The sequence below is a fragment of the Zingiber officinale genome, chromosome 8B, assembly GCF_018446385.1.
Source record: "Zingiber officinale cultivar Zhangliang chromosome 8B, Zo_v1.1, whole genome shotgun sequence".
Taxonomy (NCBI): domain Eukaryota; kingdom Viridiplantae; phylum Streptophyta; class Magnoliopsida; order Zingiberales; family Zingiberaceae; genus Zingiber; species Zingiber officinale.
This window is the reverse complement of record NC_056001.1, coordinates 42,426,607-42,444,267: the sequence shown is the minus strand read 5'-3', so window position 1 is coordinate 42,444,267 and position 17,661 is coordinate 42,426,607.

The window sequence follows — 17,661 nt, the reverse complement described above, 5'->3', positions numbered from 1 at the left end:
TAATTATCTTGTCATTAAATCTTTATGACAAAATAAAATTACCTCAAATACCGTGAATTTTGTATGCCACGATAGTGTGGACGTATACAAAATCAAACATTTGTAAGAGGAGTTTTTAATTTTATTATCTTGTCAACTTATTTATTTGACAAATTAATAGTTGGTTTTCTTCGGTCACACAAACAATAGCAGTGACTCCGATGGGGAGGATACTATTAGACGTGCCTAAGTGTATACCATTACTTGACACTAAGTCCATTAATAAGATTGTGCCCCTTCCGATGGGGAATATCACACGCTCTTAATTAACTTCCTATAGTCATCCAAAATGGAAGTTTAATCTAGTGATCCGCAAACAAGCTCATCCGATATGAAGGAAGGCACTCAGAGCCAACGCGCAAGCTTGTTGCATCACTTATAAACCAGTAATGGAGACCGTGGAATTTATTTAAAAATAAATTCCTCTCCCACTTAGTTATTTAAGGTAAGGAATTTTGACTATGCTAGCCTACTTAGTATGCATACTAACAAACACACACAACACAGCATAAAAAGCAATAAATAGAAAAACTAATTTTCAACTATTATGGCTTTTTATCTATTGCTGTCCTCCATGTGTCGCCAACCCTAGCTGCTGCCATCTTTGGCCACCGCCACCGGGTCTAGTTGTCGCATTCATCTTGCTCCTTGTTCCGCTGCGCCTTTGATCCTCAAAAGGTTCCACGCCTTGCAAGATTTGATCCGCGACATAAATAGAATTTTACATTTTTCGATCCTATATTCCTCGAAGGAATGTACATATAAACTAGATCGAACATAAAATAAAATTTACATCCATCGATCCTATATTCCATAAAAGGAATGTACATGTAACTAGATCAAAAAATAAAATCCTAATAAAAATAAATACAGCTCCTACTGAATTTTATAATACAATCATGCACACACAATAAAATGCCCTTGACATGTCCAAGGGTCCAATCACACACATAATAACTATAAGCCATAATAGTTGGATCCTGCATCCACAAAGTTAGCACATCCTACTATTAACCTGCCTAAATTATGTATGACATGTGTATAATTAAACTAATACCAAATACACAGAGGCAAAACCCTAGCTCTGATACCAATTGTTGGTTGCTACTCGGAAAACCTAGAGGTTCCACTGTACAAAAATTTTGTACAAAGGTCTGAACCTTTTCCTAGCTACCATGTGTTCTTTTAAATTAAATTTTGGATCGCTCGAACTTAACACGTTTGATCCAAAACTTAATCTATTTGTTCTTTTAGGTTTTGACTTGGATCTCCTGCGGAACTTAACACGTTTGATCCAAATCACCTAAGTTATTAATTCCATTAAATATTAATTTCCAAAATTGGTTCCCAGTACTGACATGGCGAGGCACATGGCCTTCTTGGATATGGGAGCAACCACCACCGACTAGACAAAACCTTTTAAGGAAAACTAATATTTAATTTCCTAAAATAACTTTAGGTCAACCGAAAAGAACAATCAAATCACAAGGAAAAGAAAAACAAAAGAACACTATATCGAAAATAAATTCGAAACACTAGAATCGTATCCCTCTTGTATTTAGTATTATTTCCAAAAATAACTAGTATAATGCGGAAAGAAAAATTACTAGTTATACCTTTTAGAAAGACCTCTTGATCTTCTACCGTATTCCTCTTCTAACCTCGGACGTTGTGTGGGCAACGATCTTCCAAGATGAGAACCACCTAGGCACCTTCTTCCTTCTTTCTTCAAGTTTCGGCCAAGCACAAGAACTTCCAAAGGATGAAGAATTTTCCACCAACCAAGCTCCAAGGGATGCATGCTTTCTCTCCTTCTTCTCCTTCCTTGATCCGGCCACATCCTCCAAGCTCCAAGAGATGATAGATTTCGGCCACAACAAGAGGAGAGAAGAGAAAGGGAAGGGCCGGCCACCACACCAAGGAAAAGGGGGAGAAAACAATAGAAGTTGTTTCCATGAAGGCACCCCTACCCCTTCTTTTATATTCCTTGGCTTTGGCAAATAAGGAAATTTATTTATAATAAAATTTCCTTAACTTTCTTTGACAATAATTAATTAAGAAAAATTAAATAAAATTTCCTAATTAATTGTATGTGGTCGGCCACCTTATGTAGAGCAAATAAGATAATTTTAATCAACAATTAAAACTTCCTTATTTGTCTTTGGAAATTTTTAAAAAATAAAATTTCCCTTTATAATCCCTTCATGGTTGATAAAAAAAATTTTCTATAATTTTAATTTTTCAATATGTGAATAATTTTTAAAGAGAAAATAAAATATCTTTCCAATCTACAAATAAGGAAAGAGATCTAATCTCTTTCTTTAATCTTTTGTAGATCCTTTTAAGAGAGATATTTTAATTTTAATTCTCTTTAATAAATTATATCTTCCACATAATAAAAATTAAAATTAAAATTCTTTTTTAATTTAATTATGGCCGGCCCCCTCTAGCTTGGATTCAAGCTAGGGTCGGCCACCCTAAACCATGCTTAGGTCGGCCCTAGCTTGATTCCAAGCTAGCTTGGCCGGCCCCCTTTTAGGTGGGTATAGAAGGTGGGTATAGGTGGGTATAGTACTCTATAAATAAGAGGCTACGATAGGGACCGAGAGGAGGAATTGGTTTTGGTCTCCCGATAAAATTAAGCATCCCGTGTTCGCCTCGAACACACAACTTAATTTTATCAATAATAATTCATTCCACTAGAGAACTATTATTGAATTACCGCACCAATCCCAAATTACATTTTTGGGCTCCTTCTTATTATGAGTGTATTAGTCTCCCTGTGTTTAAGATATCGAATGCCCACTAATTAAGTGAGTTACTGACAACTCATTTAATTAATATCTTAGTCCAAGAGTAGTACCACTCAACCTTATCATCATGTCGGACTAAGTCCACCTGCAGGGTTTAACATGACAATCCTTATGAGCTCCTCTTGGGGACATTATCAACCTAGTATCTCTAGGACACAGTTTCCTTCTATAATCAACAACACACACTATAAGTGATATCATTTCTCAACTTATCGGGCTTATTGATTCATCGAACTAAATCTCACCCATTGATAAATTAAAGAAATAAATATCAAATATATATGCTTGTTATTATATTAGGATTAAGAGCACACACTTTCATAATAACTGATGTCTTTGTTTCTTTATAAAGTCAGTATAAAAGAAACGACCTCTAATGGTCCTACTCAATACACTCTAAGTGTACTAGTGTAATTATATAGTTAAGATAAACTAATTTCTAATTACACTACTACCTTCCAATGGTTTGTTCCTTTTCATTTTGGTCGTGAGCTACTGTTTATAATTTATAAGGTACTGATAACATGATCCTCTGTGTGTGACACCACACACCATGTTATCTACAATATAAATTAATTGAACAACTACATTTATCATAAATGTAGACATTTGACCAATGTGATTCTTATTTCTAGATAAATGTTTATACCAAAAGCTAGGCTTTTAGTATACATCCTAACACCATTCGGGAAGACGAAGATAGAAGTAGTACTCTTTCCAATGTTTATTGGAAGAGGGCAGTTTATTAAAGAAGACTAAACCGGGCCGAGCCTGGAACATGTAAGTACCCAGCTCGGACTGTTTAGGGTAATAAAAATAGTAGAAGACCTCCGGTTGGAGGGGAATGTTGTGGATTTTGAACAAGACAACAACGCCGTATAGAAGGCGGAAGGTGTTAGGGACTAAGCTTCCGAGCGGAATGCCGAAAAAATTACAAACTTCTACGATAAAGGGATGGATTGGAAAGCGCAGACCGGCTATGAACTGGTCACGGAAAACACAGAAAGCTCCGCGCGGCGATTTGTGTAGCCGAGCGGAGGGGGAGGGTAAGATAAGTTCAAAATCAGAGGGGATGTCAAAATTGTCCATCAGAATATCAACGTCGCGTCGATCGAAGCGCGACTCCATGGTGGTATACCACGGGCCGAGGGCTGGGTCTTGAGGCTGAGAGGAACTGACCATTGTCCGAACGGACGAAACCACAAAAGGCGAAGAAAAGCATATGATAGAAGGAAGAAGATGACAAACGGAACAGTGCCCAGAGGACCAAAACTCGGGAAAGAAACGCAAAGAAAACACAAGAACCAAAGATAGAAAAGAAGAAGAACCTTACAGAGAAGAATGAGGATTGACGAGGAACACGGAATTGCCGGAAAAAGGAGAACCGAAGCTGCCGGAGCACCGAAACGCCAAAGGAAGCTTCTGGGCACGCGAAAGCAGAAATGCGGCGAAGGAAGAAGGCGAAGGCTTTATAGGGTTGAGCCCGAACGGCCTCCACCGTCGAATGCAGGTCACGGGAACCGGAGCACGCATCGGGCCGTCCATTTTAAACCACCTCGGTCTCGTCACCCGCGGCGCCGTCGCCGTAAGATGACGGCAGCAACGTCACGTGGCGTTCGGTCACTGGAGTACATTTAATGAGCGCATGCCCGGCCTTAATGTCGAAGATTAGCGCAAATTTCGAAGAAATCCGAGGAATGTTGGCGTTGACTGACGTTATAGCTACCCCCGTGGGGGCCGAGGGGAGGATAGTTGCACAGAGATGCCGCTCGGCGTGACTGGCGGTCCAGTCAGTCGGACTAATCGCCTCCTTCGACTAGACTTGAAGGGGAGGAAAGTGATCCGGCAGTAAGGTCGGGGGACCCCCTCTGGAGGGGAGTCAACGCCACGTGGAGGTCAAAAGTCAAAAGGGTCAGCATGAGTTCTGGCCGATCGGAAACGGGGTGGGTCGATCGGCCGAACGGGACCAAGCGGAATCAAAGACAGCCCGACGGGGAGTCGGGTTTCCGACGCTCATGGTAAACAAGGTCGCCTGGCCGAGCGGGTAGCCCGCTCGGCCTAGGCGTAAAGCAGCAATGCTGTGAAGGAACAGTCTCAGTAGAGCACGCGAGGGAGTGGAATCTTCCCGGTCGAACCGATACCTACGCCCGATCGGACCAATGCTTGCCGAGCGGATGGACGCTCGACTCGGGGAAAAAGGAGACAAGGACAAGGGGACATTGAGGAACATCTTCTGACAACAGGCCTGTTCGACGACCAGGCCATACGCAGAATCCTACGACGGAAGGTTCCGCTGTTCCATCAGAGAGGTGCTCATACTGTAGCAATATGCTCCTCTGGTAAGCCCATACTGAGGTATGGTAAATGACACGTGTACGCCTCGACAGGTGTGCACAAGCCTCCCTAGAGCTCTATATAAGAGCCCACAAACTTCACCGGAGGTATGCGATCTCTGATTCTTGAAGCCACTTCATCGTTTTCCTCTTGCCTAACTTGAGCGTCGGAGGGTCGTCGTCAGGAAACTCCTCTCGGCCTGACTTCCTTGCAGGTTCGTCGGAGATTTGTGCAACTGGTCGAAGATAGAGGAGAGCGTCACGTCTCCAGCGTCCGTCAACTCAGCGTTCGGACAGGATCAGATATGATAAGATATTTGGCGGGACCTTGCTCGATCGATCGGCGTTCGCTCGGCCGGGCTTCACCCACTCGGTAGCGTCTTTAGGCCTGTTGGCTTGTCCCCTTCATAGCTTCCCAACTGTCCTCAATTATCTTCGTTTGATCAGGCATGGTGATCGGTCGGCGAGACTAGTGGTTGTTTATATTTCTTTGTAGTTAGAGAGCAAACTACCCAGTCGAGAAAGACCTGGCTTAATTATCTCTCAAGCTGGTACCATCCACTCGACAATACCTGGTTTGCTCGGTATTACTCGGTCTGCTTGGTCATAGCCGGCCTACTCGGTGGACTTAGATATCTGACTTAATTTTTTTTTCCATGTCAACTGGTCTTTCTTACTTTGACCTTTCTTTGGTGGGACCCCTCATCATTACCAAACACAAGTCTCCCCTTCAAGTCTGGTCGAAGGAGGTTGCAAGTCCGACTGATTAGACTATTAATATGTTCGTAAGCCTCTCTCCCAAATCAGGCATTCTACCACTCAGGGTTGCCCATAGACTTTGATGATGCCCTCCCACGATTTTTTAGCTGTCGTTCGGCTGATGATGGCAAAGACAGCCGGTTTTAAAGTCGTCGTTTGACCATTGATGGCAAATAATTTCAGTTTTATAGCCACCGTTCGGCTGTTAAGGGCGAAGACTTTCGGTTTTATAGATGTGGTTCGGCTACTGAAGGCGAAGACTTTCGGTTTTATAGCCGTCATTCGGCTGCTGAGGGCGAAGACTTTCGCTTTTATTGTCGTCATTCGACTGTTGAGGGCTAAGACTTTTGGTTTTATAGCCGTCGTTCGGTTGCTGAGGGTGAAGACTTCTGGTATTATAGTCGTCGTTCAGCTGCTAAGGGCGAAAACTTTCATGAACCATTGGATTGGAAGATGAAAGGGTAAACCCCTTTGGTATTCATGAGATGGATATATATATCATTTGGATGATATTTTCATGATGTGAAAAACCTTTAGTATTCTTCTTCTTCCTCCTTCCTTCTCTTGGCCGAAACCCCTCTTGTGGTTGCTAGCACAACCTTAGGTGATTTCCATCTCTTTCTTGTGAGTTTGTAAGACAAACAAATGCAAGGCTTGTTCGTGTGGATACCGTAGAGGCGCGAACGTATGATCGTGCTGAGATCCAAGCTGTCTGGAGTTCGTGAGCACGTATCAAAGGTATAACCCTATCATGAAACTTAGTATAGATTGTTTTAAGCAATGTTTCTTCCCTTCGCATGGATCTGCTGGATAAAGGAACTAGAAGTTTTCTGCTGTGCTTTCGCGTGTTTAGCGCCCTAGTTCTTTACAAGGTTTAGTTGGGAAAACCTGAAAATACCTTTGCGGTGGTGAAAATCCTAGCTCGGGAGCTTAGGTGTAGGGGGAGCCTTGGGATAGGTTTCAATGCATGGTGCATTTTCATTCGGCAGTGTAAGTCCAAGTGTGTAGCATTAGCAACGTAAGTCCATTCGGTGGTGTAAGTCCAAGTGTGTAGCCTTGGCAACATAAGTCCATTCGGCGGTGTAAGTCCAAGTGTGTAGCCTTGGCATCGTAAGTCCATTATTTTTAGCATGTTTATTTGGTATTTATTTTCCCTAACTTAAACGTATTGCCAAATATCAAAAAAGGGGAGATTGTTAGAGAAATCTCAATGGTTCGTGCAACCATGTGTTTTGGTGTTTGGACAAAGAGTTTAAATTAGGTTCACCCTTGTTATTTGATATATGTATGTGAGTGTGCAGGTTTGCAGGATACACATATGACTCAAGTTGATGGCTTCGGGTCCGGTAAAGGATGGAGCATCCGAAAGACTATGGATAAGGCAGCAAGGACAAGGGCCGAGGGAAGCGACTTCGAGGCATATGCGAAGGATGACATTGGGATGAGCCGCGGGCTTGGGTGCATCCGAGGGACGAGAGCCAAAAGGAAGTAGACTTGAAAGCAAGGAAGTCAAGGCTGCAAAGAGGCGTCAAGTGAGTCGTAAGGGTGAGGGTCCGAGTACTGAGTGATTGTACTCGAGTACCAGTCGACTGGTGGTTTCATTAGTCGACTAGTGTAGTCGACTGGTGCTTCTGTTCGCTCGGCCAGTGTGGAGCAGTCGACTAATATCGAGCCCTTGGGATGTAACGGTCGAATTTCCACAGAGGGTAGTCGACTGATGATTTTGGCAGCCGATTGATAGGCGGGGTTTTCCAACCTGCGACCTATATAACCAAGGCTTGGGAGCTTGGTTATAGTTGATGAAATAGAGGTGGTTAACCCCTATTAGCAATCTACCTGTATCCTAGCATCTCAAGTGTTCTCTTGAGAGTTGTGGTGAGGTTTCTCCACCCACAAGGAGCTACGTGAGCTAGTCGGAGTTTGCCGAGGAGTCATCCACTAAAGGATCGGGATCGTCCACCTTACGGCCAGCCGTGGAGTAGGAGCCCTAATCTCCAAACCATGTTAAATGATCGTGTAGCTTGGTTTGCATTTCTTGTCTTGTATTTAGATTAGCTTTCTACTTGTTTGTTTATATTTCCACTGCGTAACTAACAAGTGTAGGAAGAAGCGATCGATTAGGGGGCATGACTATTCAACCCCCCTTCTAGTCGGCCGATCGATGCCCTACATTGTTCCCTTTCCTAGTCTATTTCTTAAGCTATCAATGTCTGTAAGAGGCTTCTCCGCCTGCAACGAAGAAGATTTTCTAGTGCCTTTTACTACCTTGTATTAACAATCATCTATGTTGTAACCAAGTTAATTTCTAGCATTCTTACGTCTGTTTTTAAGTCATTTAGTTCAATTTTATTATTGCTGTTTTATTATGCTACTAATCAAATCAAAAGAACGAGAAGAGATTATTTTTTAGGCAATTCATCCTGCCCCCCTCTTGCAGGCCCCGCTACACCAACAACGCCCACTTCTGACTTTGAACAGGCACTTACTTAGATTGAGCTTGATTCCATACCTTCTTAACATTTGGTAATGTTAGAGTGTATATTAAAAGTCTATCTTTTTGTAACATTTATTTTATGAAATAAGAATCACATTGATCAAGTCTCTATATTTATGTTAAATGTAGTTGTCCATTTAATTTATATTATAGATAACATGGTGTTTGGTGTGACACAGAAGATCATGTTATCAGTTCCTTATAAATTATAAATAGTAGCTCACGACCAAAATGGAAATGGACAAACTATTGGAATGGTTGTAGTGTAATTTAATATTAGTTTATCTTGACTATAAAATTACACTAGTACACTTAGAATGTATTGAGTAGGACCATTTGAGGTGTTTTTTATACTGACTACATAAAAGAACAAAACCTATATTATTATGGAAGTATGTACTCTTAATCGTGATATAATAACAAACACGTATAATTAATATTTATTTCTTTAATTTAGCAAAGGGTGCGATTTAGTTCGTTAAATCAATAGACCCAATAAGTTGGGAAATGATATTATTTATATGGTGTGTTGTTGATTATAGAATGAAAATGTATCCTAGTAATTTAGGTTGATAATATCCCCTTGAGGAGCTCATAAGGATTGTCATGTAAACTCTGCAGGTGGACTTAGTCCGACATGACAATAAGGATGAGTGGTACTACTCTTGGAGCTAGATATTAATTGAGTGAATGTCAGTAACTCATTTAATTAATGGACATTCGATATCTCAAACACAGGGAGATTAACACACTCATAATAAGAAGGAGTCCATAATGTAATTTGGGATTGGTGCGGTAGTTTAATAGTAGCTCTTTAGTGGTATTAGTTATTATTGATGAACTTGAGTTGGGTGTTCGGGGCGAACATGGGAAATTCAAGATCATCGGGAGACCAAAATCAATTCCTCCTCTCGATCCCTATTGTAGCCTCTTATATAAAGCCTTATATCCACCCCAAAGCCTAGCCTCTTAGCCCATGCTAGGGGCCAACCCCTATCCTTGCTTGGAGCCCAAGCAAGGGGTCGGCCAAGCCAAGTTTGGAGCTCAAGCTAGGGCCGACCAAGCCTTGCTTGGTGCCCAAGCAAGTGGCCGGCCAAGTAAGGAAAGGAAAGAGAATTTTATTAAAAATAAAATTTTGATTAAATCTTTCCTTTTATATTTCTATCCACATGGTTTTAAAGGAGAGTTTTAAATTTTAAATATTTCCTTTTATAGATTTTCTACAAAGGATTAAAAGAGAGATTAGATATATTTCCTTATTTGTAGATATCTATAATGTTAAAAGAAAGATTTTAATTTTTAAGAAAACTTTCCTTTTATTGTAACTATGATATAAAAGGAGTTTTATTTTAAAAATCTTATCCTTTATAGATATCCATAAAAGGATTTAAAAGAAAAAGATTTTAATTTATAAAGCATTCCTTTTATAGCTAACCACATAAGGGATGTTTTAAAATAGAGATTTTAATTTTTGTTTAAAATTTTTCCTTATTTGTTTGATAAGAGGTGGTCGGCCATGTCATGAATAGAAAATGAAGTTTTATTTTTTGTTATAAAACTTTTATTTTTTGGATTCTCCAAGGATTATAAAAGAGAGGTAAAGGGTGCCTTCATGGAACACAACTTCTATTCTATTATTCCTCTCTCTTTTCCTTTGGTGGTCGGCCCTCTTCCTTTCTCTCTTCTCCTTTTGTTTTCCACATTGTGGTCAGCGACATCAATTCTTCTAGGTGTCTTGGTGGCCGGTTACTAGGAGGAGAAGAAGAAGAGAAAGGAGCCCCTCTTGTCTAGATCCCTTTGGTGGTCGGAGCTTGGAGGAAGAGAAGAAGGCTTTGGTGGATTTCTTCTTGGTAGATCGTCGCCCACACGACGTCCAAGAGAAGGAGAGGAATACAATAGAAGATCAAGAGGTTTTTGTTAACAAAGAAAGGTATAACTAGTTGTCATATTCCGCATCATACTAGTTTTTTTTGTACGGATTTTTAAAATACCAAACATAAGAGACTAATGATTCTAGGCAATCGATTTTATGTTTCGATTTTGTGTTTCTTTTGTTTTCGATCTTGTGATTCGATTGTTCTTAGTGGTTAAACCTAGGGTTACTATAGGGATATTAAATATTGAATTTCGTTAAAAGATTTTGTTTAGGAAGTGGTGGATGATCTCATACCTAAGAAGGTCTAGTGTCTCGCCATGTTTAACCTAGAAGCCGATCTTTGAAATAAATATTTAATCAAATTTGTAACATGGATAAATTTGGATTAATAATGTTAAGCATCATTTGCTATCCAAGTCTAAACCTCTAAGAACAGATAAGTTGAACTTGGAATCAATAATGTTAAATTCTGTTTGTGATTCTAAGTTTAATTTCTAAAGGACACAATAGATTGTTAGGAAAGGTTCGGGACTTGTACAAATTTTTTGTATAGGGAAACTAGTATGATATTCCGAGTAGCAACCAACAGGTAAGTCTCCTTAATATCTACACAAAGATCAGCGACTTGGAGGGATTTTATCAAAATATCGTCGACATATACTGTTGGTGCAATTTCCAATAGGTCAAGGTTGACCTAGTTGACCAAGAGTAAACCTTGGTCATGGTTTCGATGTTTGACAATACAGAAAGACGTGTAGACATGGACAATGCAGGTGCAGTTGTCCATGCGGAGAGATACTGATCAGGGTCTGATCAGGTTGAATGAAGAAGAGTCAAGTAGGTCAAGGTTGACCAGATACTTGACTGGGAAGTCCTAACTGGGATGTTAGGCAGTTCGGAAAGTCCTGGTAAGTGAAACCAGGCAGTTCGGAAAGTCCTGGTAAGTGAAACCAGGCAGTTCGGAAAGTCCTGGTGAGTGAAGCCAGGCAGTCGGGAAATCATGGTGAGTGAAGCCAGGTGAAAATCCTAGTGAGTGAAGCTAGGTGAAAGTGGAACTCCTGGTGAGTGAAGCCAGGCAGTTGGAAAGTCCTGGTGAGTGAAGCCAGGCAGTTGGAAAGTCCTGGTGAGTGAAGCCGGGCAGATTGGAAATCCTGGTGAGTGAAGCCAGGTGAAAACCCTAGTGAGTGAAGCTAGGTGAAAGTCCTGGTGAGTGAAGCCGGGCAAGGGAAAATCCAGATGGATCAAGGGTGATCAGACATCTGGTGTTGAGAAGGTCAAGTAGGTCAAGAGAGTGACCGGATACTTGACACGAAGAGAAAAGCCCAAGTGGGTCAAAGGGATTGACCGGACACTTGGTGGGGAGTCTTAGCAGGTCAAGGGAGTGACCAGATGCTAAGCATGAGATACCAATAGGTCAAGGTTGACCGGATATTGGTTTGGAAGACTTGGAACTTGGTTTGGGCAAAAACCAAACTCTGGATCGATCAGTGGATCGATCCAGCGATACGCTGGGTATCTGATCGGTCTGGTGACCGATCAGATAACGATCAGTGGCTTACTGAGGTTCTTCTGATCGGTCTGCAGACCGATCAGAAAGCGAACAGAAGGCAAAGAGAAAAGGAGGGGATCGGTCTGTGGACCGATCCACATGCACCCTGATCGGTCCACAGACCGATCAGGAGACGATCAGAGAGTTGGGCAACTCTCTGCGAAGTGTGCTGATCGGTCTGGGGACCGATCAGCATAGGGCCTGATCGGTCCCCATGACCGATCAGAGAGGCTCTGGACCGATCAGGGTGGAGCCTGATCGGTCCAGGTCCTAGCCGTTGCGACACAACGGCTAGTCTTCTTCGCTGTCTTCTGCAGGTTATAAAAGGAGATCGAGCCTCTACTTCTTGTTCTTCTTCTTGCTCTTCTTCCTACTGAGCTGCTGCTGTGCTCTTGAGCTTTGTTGAGTTCCGAAGCTTCGTGTGAGCTTCTTCGACTGGGTTCCTGCTGTTGTAGGCGTCTCGTGAAGTTGCTGCTTCAACCAGTCGACGAGAAGGCAAGCGTGTTTGTTTTACATTCATATTGTCTTGTATTTCTTGTTGTATCTCGTGTACTCTTTACTTGCTATTGCAAGAGTTATTGTGGCGAGGTTTCTCCACCCACAAGGAGTATATATTAGCCGGTTCTCCGGGGACTCATCCACCGACGGATTGATAGGCTTCGTCCACCTTACGGACACGCCGAGGAGTAGGAGTTTCATCTCCGAACCTCGTTACATCGACGCGTATTGAGGTTTGATTTCTTGTCTTCGTTTCTTGTTTTTATTTCCGCTGCGCTAACCCTAGTTTGTAGAAAGAAACGCGAAAGATTGGGGTCGGCTATTCACACCCCCCCTCTCTAGCCGTACGAAGGATCCTAACAAGTGGTATCAGAGCGAGGTCGCTCTTCATCGGATCAACACCCGTGGGAGCAAAGCTAGAGATGGATCAACTCGGAGAAGACATCACGATTCCACCCTTCTACGATCGCGACGACTTCGCGTTTTGGAAGGTAAGAATGAAATATTTTCTTATGACTAATCTTGAGAATTGGAGGTGTGTGCAAGTAGGTTTCACTCCTCTGGAGGATGAAGAAGGAAAACCTCTCAAGAAGAAGAGGTGGACGAAGGAGCAAATCCACCAATCAACCATCAACGATGAGGTAACGAAAATCATTGAATTTTCTTTACCTAATGATGTTTTGTGTAGGATAGGTGGATATAACGATGCCAAGGAGTTGTGGAATAACTTGGCAAAGCTCCATGAGGAGAACTCCACTTCAAGTCATGAAGAGGAGTCAAGTGAGCCAAGGAGCTCATTTCATAGAGGAATGGATTTAGAAGTTGAGGGTCACTCAACATCTAAAGAAGAAGAGGAGGAGAGTTCTTCTTCAAAAATGGAGCAAGAGGAAGAAGCCTCTACCTCCGGAAGGGATGAAGAAGAAAGCGTTCATCCCACCTCAACCCTAGGTAACTCAAGCAATTTAAGTTCTAGTAAATTGCATATATTATGCTTTGAGTGTAGGGAATTTGGACATTACAAGAGTAAATGTCCAAAGAGGGTTAGAAAGACTCCACCGGCGCCAAAGATCAAGGAAGCCGGAGTCCCGATACGCAAGAGCAAGGAGCACGTGGTGTGCTTCCAATACAAGCGAAGGGGACACTATAGGAGTCAATGTCCGAGGGGGAGGCAACCTCACAAGGACAAGAAGACGAGCACATTGATAGGGGGAGCTAAGGCAAACCCTAAGGTAATCTCAAAGGCACATTCTTGCAATAATAATAAGACACATGCTAGTAGCCTTATTGCTATTGTTAATAATAGTAAGCATGATAACATTAGAAATCGATACACATGCTTAGGTGCCAAACATGTGAGCCTAGATAAGGATAACACTAGGAAAGCCAACCCTAGAATTAACCCATCTAAGGCTAAGGAAAACCTAGGTAGGAATCCCAAATCATCTAGACATATGCCTAGGAATACCTCAAAGAAAAATGATAAAGTAAAGCTTGAGGTATTAGAGAAAGAAAATCAAGTCTTGAGGTCAAGACTTGATTCTCTAGAAAAGGCTCTTGAGGATTTGACTCTAGGGTCTAGGGGTCAAAAACCCAAGTCCAAGGACAAGAAAGGTTTGGGTCACAAACCTAAGTCCCAAGTGGTCAAGCCCACTTATCATAATGTTCCATTCGATTATGGAACAAAATCTAGGGCTAGGAAGACCATCACCAAGGTCACAAGGGGAGTCACCCCTAGAGTTGATCTTGATGAGTCCCAAATGACCAAGGCTTCAAAGCCTAGGAGGGTCATTAGGAGGGTTGCTAGGGAAGTCATCCCTAGTGAATACTTAGTGAACTCAATGAGCTCCAATAGGTATTGGGTTCCTAGGAGCGTGCCAACCTTACTTGAATAGGTAGTTAACTTAATCTTGGCAAAAGGTGGCACTTTAGGAATTTTCAAGGTGCAATCAAGCCTTGAAAATGAAAGTGAAAATTATTCCTAAGATAATTAGGATGTGCCAATCACATTTGAGGAGTTCTCTTAGGTCAATTTAGTTGGCACATAGTGATCTAAACATCTTTGGTATATGATTTGAGGTCTATCACACTTAGGAATATAGAATTTATGGCAAAATGATCGAAATTATCAAAAATGGCAACTAAGGCTAGAATTAGGTATTTTCTATACCTTTACATGTTATTTGCCATATATTGTTTGCCATATGCCATGTCATGACATCATATTTATTTTATGATCATTTAAAATGTCATGATAATACTTAGGTTAGTTTATATGTCATGTTTATTTAAGTTTTCAAACTTTATGCCATGACATCATGACATTGGCACATGTTTTTACTTATGATATCATTTTATGCCATGTCATCATCTCTTGCATTAATAATCAATGAAATTGATTTAAGGATGAAAAACACATTTTGATATTGAGATCAAATTTGTGTTTAGAAAATGCATGAGACCTTAGCCTAAGATAACCTAAACCCATATCTCACATCAAAATTGACTTGGATGTGTTTGATACATCTTATGTGTGTGTGAGATATTAGGATCGTGAGTTAGGATCAAGGTGCATAGTTCTTGTACCTAGATGAGCCTAATTCTAATTGGGGATCATAGGGAAAGCCTATGTACAAGTCATGTACATTTAGCCCTAAGATTGTGGTCCTAAATTAAAGGGTTTAAAATCATTTCAAAATTGATTTGAAAAACCTTGATGAAGCTTTTCTAGTGATAGCATTCATCATTGATCAAATTGATACAAAGTTTTTGAAACTTTGAGCTATTTCAAAACTTTTCGAACTTTGTATCAAGATTTGAAAATGGAACTTATTTTCATAGAAAATTATTTTTCCATGATAGTATATGTTATGAGGAATGTATCCTCAAAATTTCACAATTTTTTTGAATTTTCTATGATTTTCTAGAGGTTTTTGAATTTCGGGAGAAGAAAAATTTCAGAAATCAGAATCAGAGGCCGTGGACCGATCAGGAGGTTCCCTGATTGGTCCAGGTCTGTGTGGATCGGTCACTAGGACCGATCCAGGAGAATGTGGATCGGTCTGGGGTCCGATCCAGTGAAGGATGATCGGTCTGGTGACCGATCAGCGCGTGCCAACTTGCTGAAATTCGACTAGTTGTCTGAAATTTTAGCTCGGGAAGTGGTGTTTTAGGTTTCTAAAGGTTTGAAACTCACCAAGACATTGTTGGTGCAATGGTCAAGGGGGAGTTACCTTTAGGGGGAGTTTTACCTATTAGTCAAGGGAGAGTTGACTTTTAGGGGGAGTTTTTACTCCTAAAGACTTGAGTGATATGGGATTATCACTAAGTTGATTGTTGAATTTAGTATCAAGGGGGAAATTAAGGGTTTCAATGAAAGGTATGAGACTTTCATTAGGAAGAAACTCTTGACCTTGATTCACTCCTTTTGATGTGTGTCAAAAAGGAGAAGAATGTCTAGAGAATGTTCAAGGAAGAACATTGGAGTTAGTGGGAGAGTTTGTTGATCACGATGAGTGAAGTTGTGAACAACGATAACTTACTCTTCAGGGGGAGAGTTTGTTGATGTGTGCCAATAGGGGGAGAATGAAGGGTTTAAGTTAGGCCTTCATTATCTAAGAAGGAGGTTGCCTTCTTAGAAGGAGAATGTAAGGTTGTAACTTATGTTTCATTACCTAGTGGCATGAGGAAAGTTGAGGCTATTGGATTAGCCTAACTTAAAGGTATTGTCAAACATCAAAAAGGGGGAGATTGTTGGTGCAATTTCCAATAGGTCAAGGTTGACCTAGTTGACCAAGAGTAAACCTTGGTCATGGTTTCGATGTTTGACAATACAGAAAGACGTGTAGACATGGACAATGCAGGTGCAGTTGTCCATGCGGAGAGATACTGATCAGGGTCTGATCAGGTTGAATGAAGAAGAGTCAAGTAGGTCAAGGTTGACCAGATACTTGACTGGGAAGTCCTAACTGGGATGTTAGGCAGTTCGGAAAGTCCTGGTAAGTGAAACCAGGCAGTTCGGAAAGTCCTGGTAAGTGAAACCAGGCAGTTCGGAAAGTCCTGGTGAGTGAAGCCAGGCAGTCGGGAAATCATGGTGAGTGAAGCCAGGTGAAAATCCTAGTGAGTGAAGCTAGGTGAAAGTGGAAGTCCTGGTGAGTGAAGCCAGGCAGTGGGAAAGTCCTGGTGAGTGAAGCCAGGCAGTTGGAAAGTCCTGGTGAGTGAAGCCAGGCAGTTGGAAAGTCCTGGTGAGTGAAGCCGGGCAGATTGGAAATCCTGGTGAGTGAAGCCAGGTGAAAACCCTAGTGAGTGAAGCTAGGTGAAAGTCCTGGTGAGTGAAGCCGGGCAAGGGAAAATCCAGGTATGAATCCAGGGTTGATAGATAATATGTTTGAAGAATGGAAGGTCAAGACAATGAGTCCCTATCACTTTAAACTTTTTATTTAGAAATGATTGACGTAGATCTTCTGATGAAAATCTAAGGTCTTAGCTAAGATTTAAGGAGCTAGCCTCACTTTGTGCAGTTGTATGACTCTTTTCACTATTATTAAAAGAACTAAATAAATCGATCATGATTTAAAAAAGAAAGAAAGATTGGATAGGTATTACCGAGGCATGATTGCGTTTTGAGGAGAAATGCAGACTGAAGGTTGCGAAAGCAAAGGCAAAGAAAGGAAGAGGAAGAAGAGTTTTGGATGAGAAGTAATCTTCCTGAGGCCCACCCTCGATCGGTCGATCGATAAAGGGTTCGGTCAACCGATCCCTTAAAAACACCGAGTTATTGACCGATCAGAGGAAGGTAGACAATTTTCAGTCGACCGAACCGTTGCGACACAACGGCTAGTCTTCTTCGCTGTCTTCTGCAGGTTATAAAAGGAGATCGAGCCTCTACTTCTTGTTCTTCTTCTTGCTCTTCTTCCTACTGAGCTGCTGCTGTGCTCTTGAGCTTTGTTGAGTTCCGAAGCTTCGTGTGAGCTTCTTCGACTGGGTTCCTGCTGTTGTAGGCGTCTCGTGAAGTTGCTGCTTCAACCAGTCGACGAGAAGGCAAGCGTGTTTGTTTTACATTCATATTGTCTTATATTTCTTGTTGTATCTCGTGTACTCTTTGCTTGCTGTTGCAAGAGTTATTGTGGCGAGGTTTCTCCACCCACAAGGAGTATATATTAGCCGGTTCTCCGGGGACTCATCCACCGACGGATTGATAGGCTTCGTCCACATTACGGACACGCCGAGGAGTAGGAGTTTCATCTCCGAACCTCGTTACATCGACGCGTATTGAGGTTTGATTTCTTGTCTTCGTTTCTTGT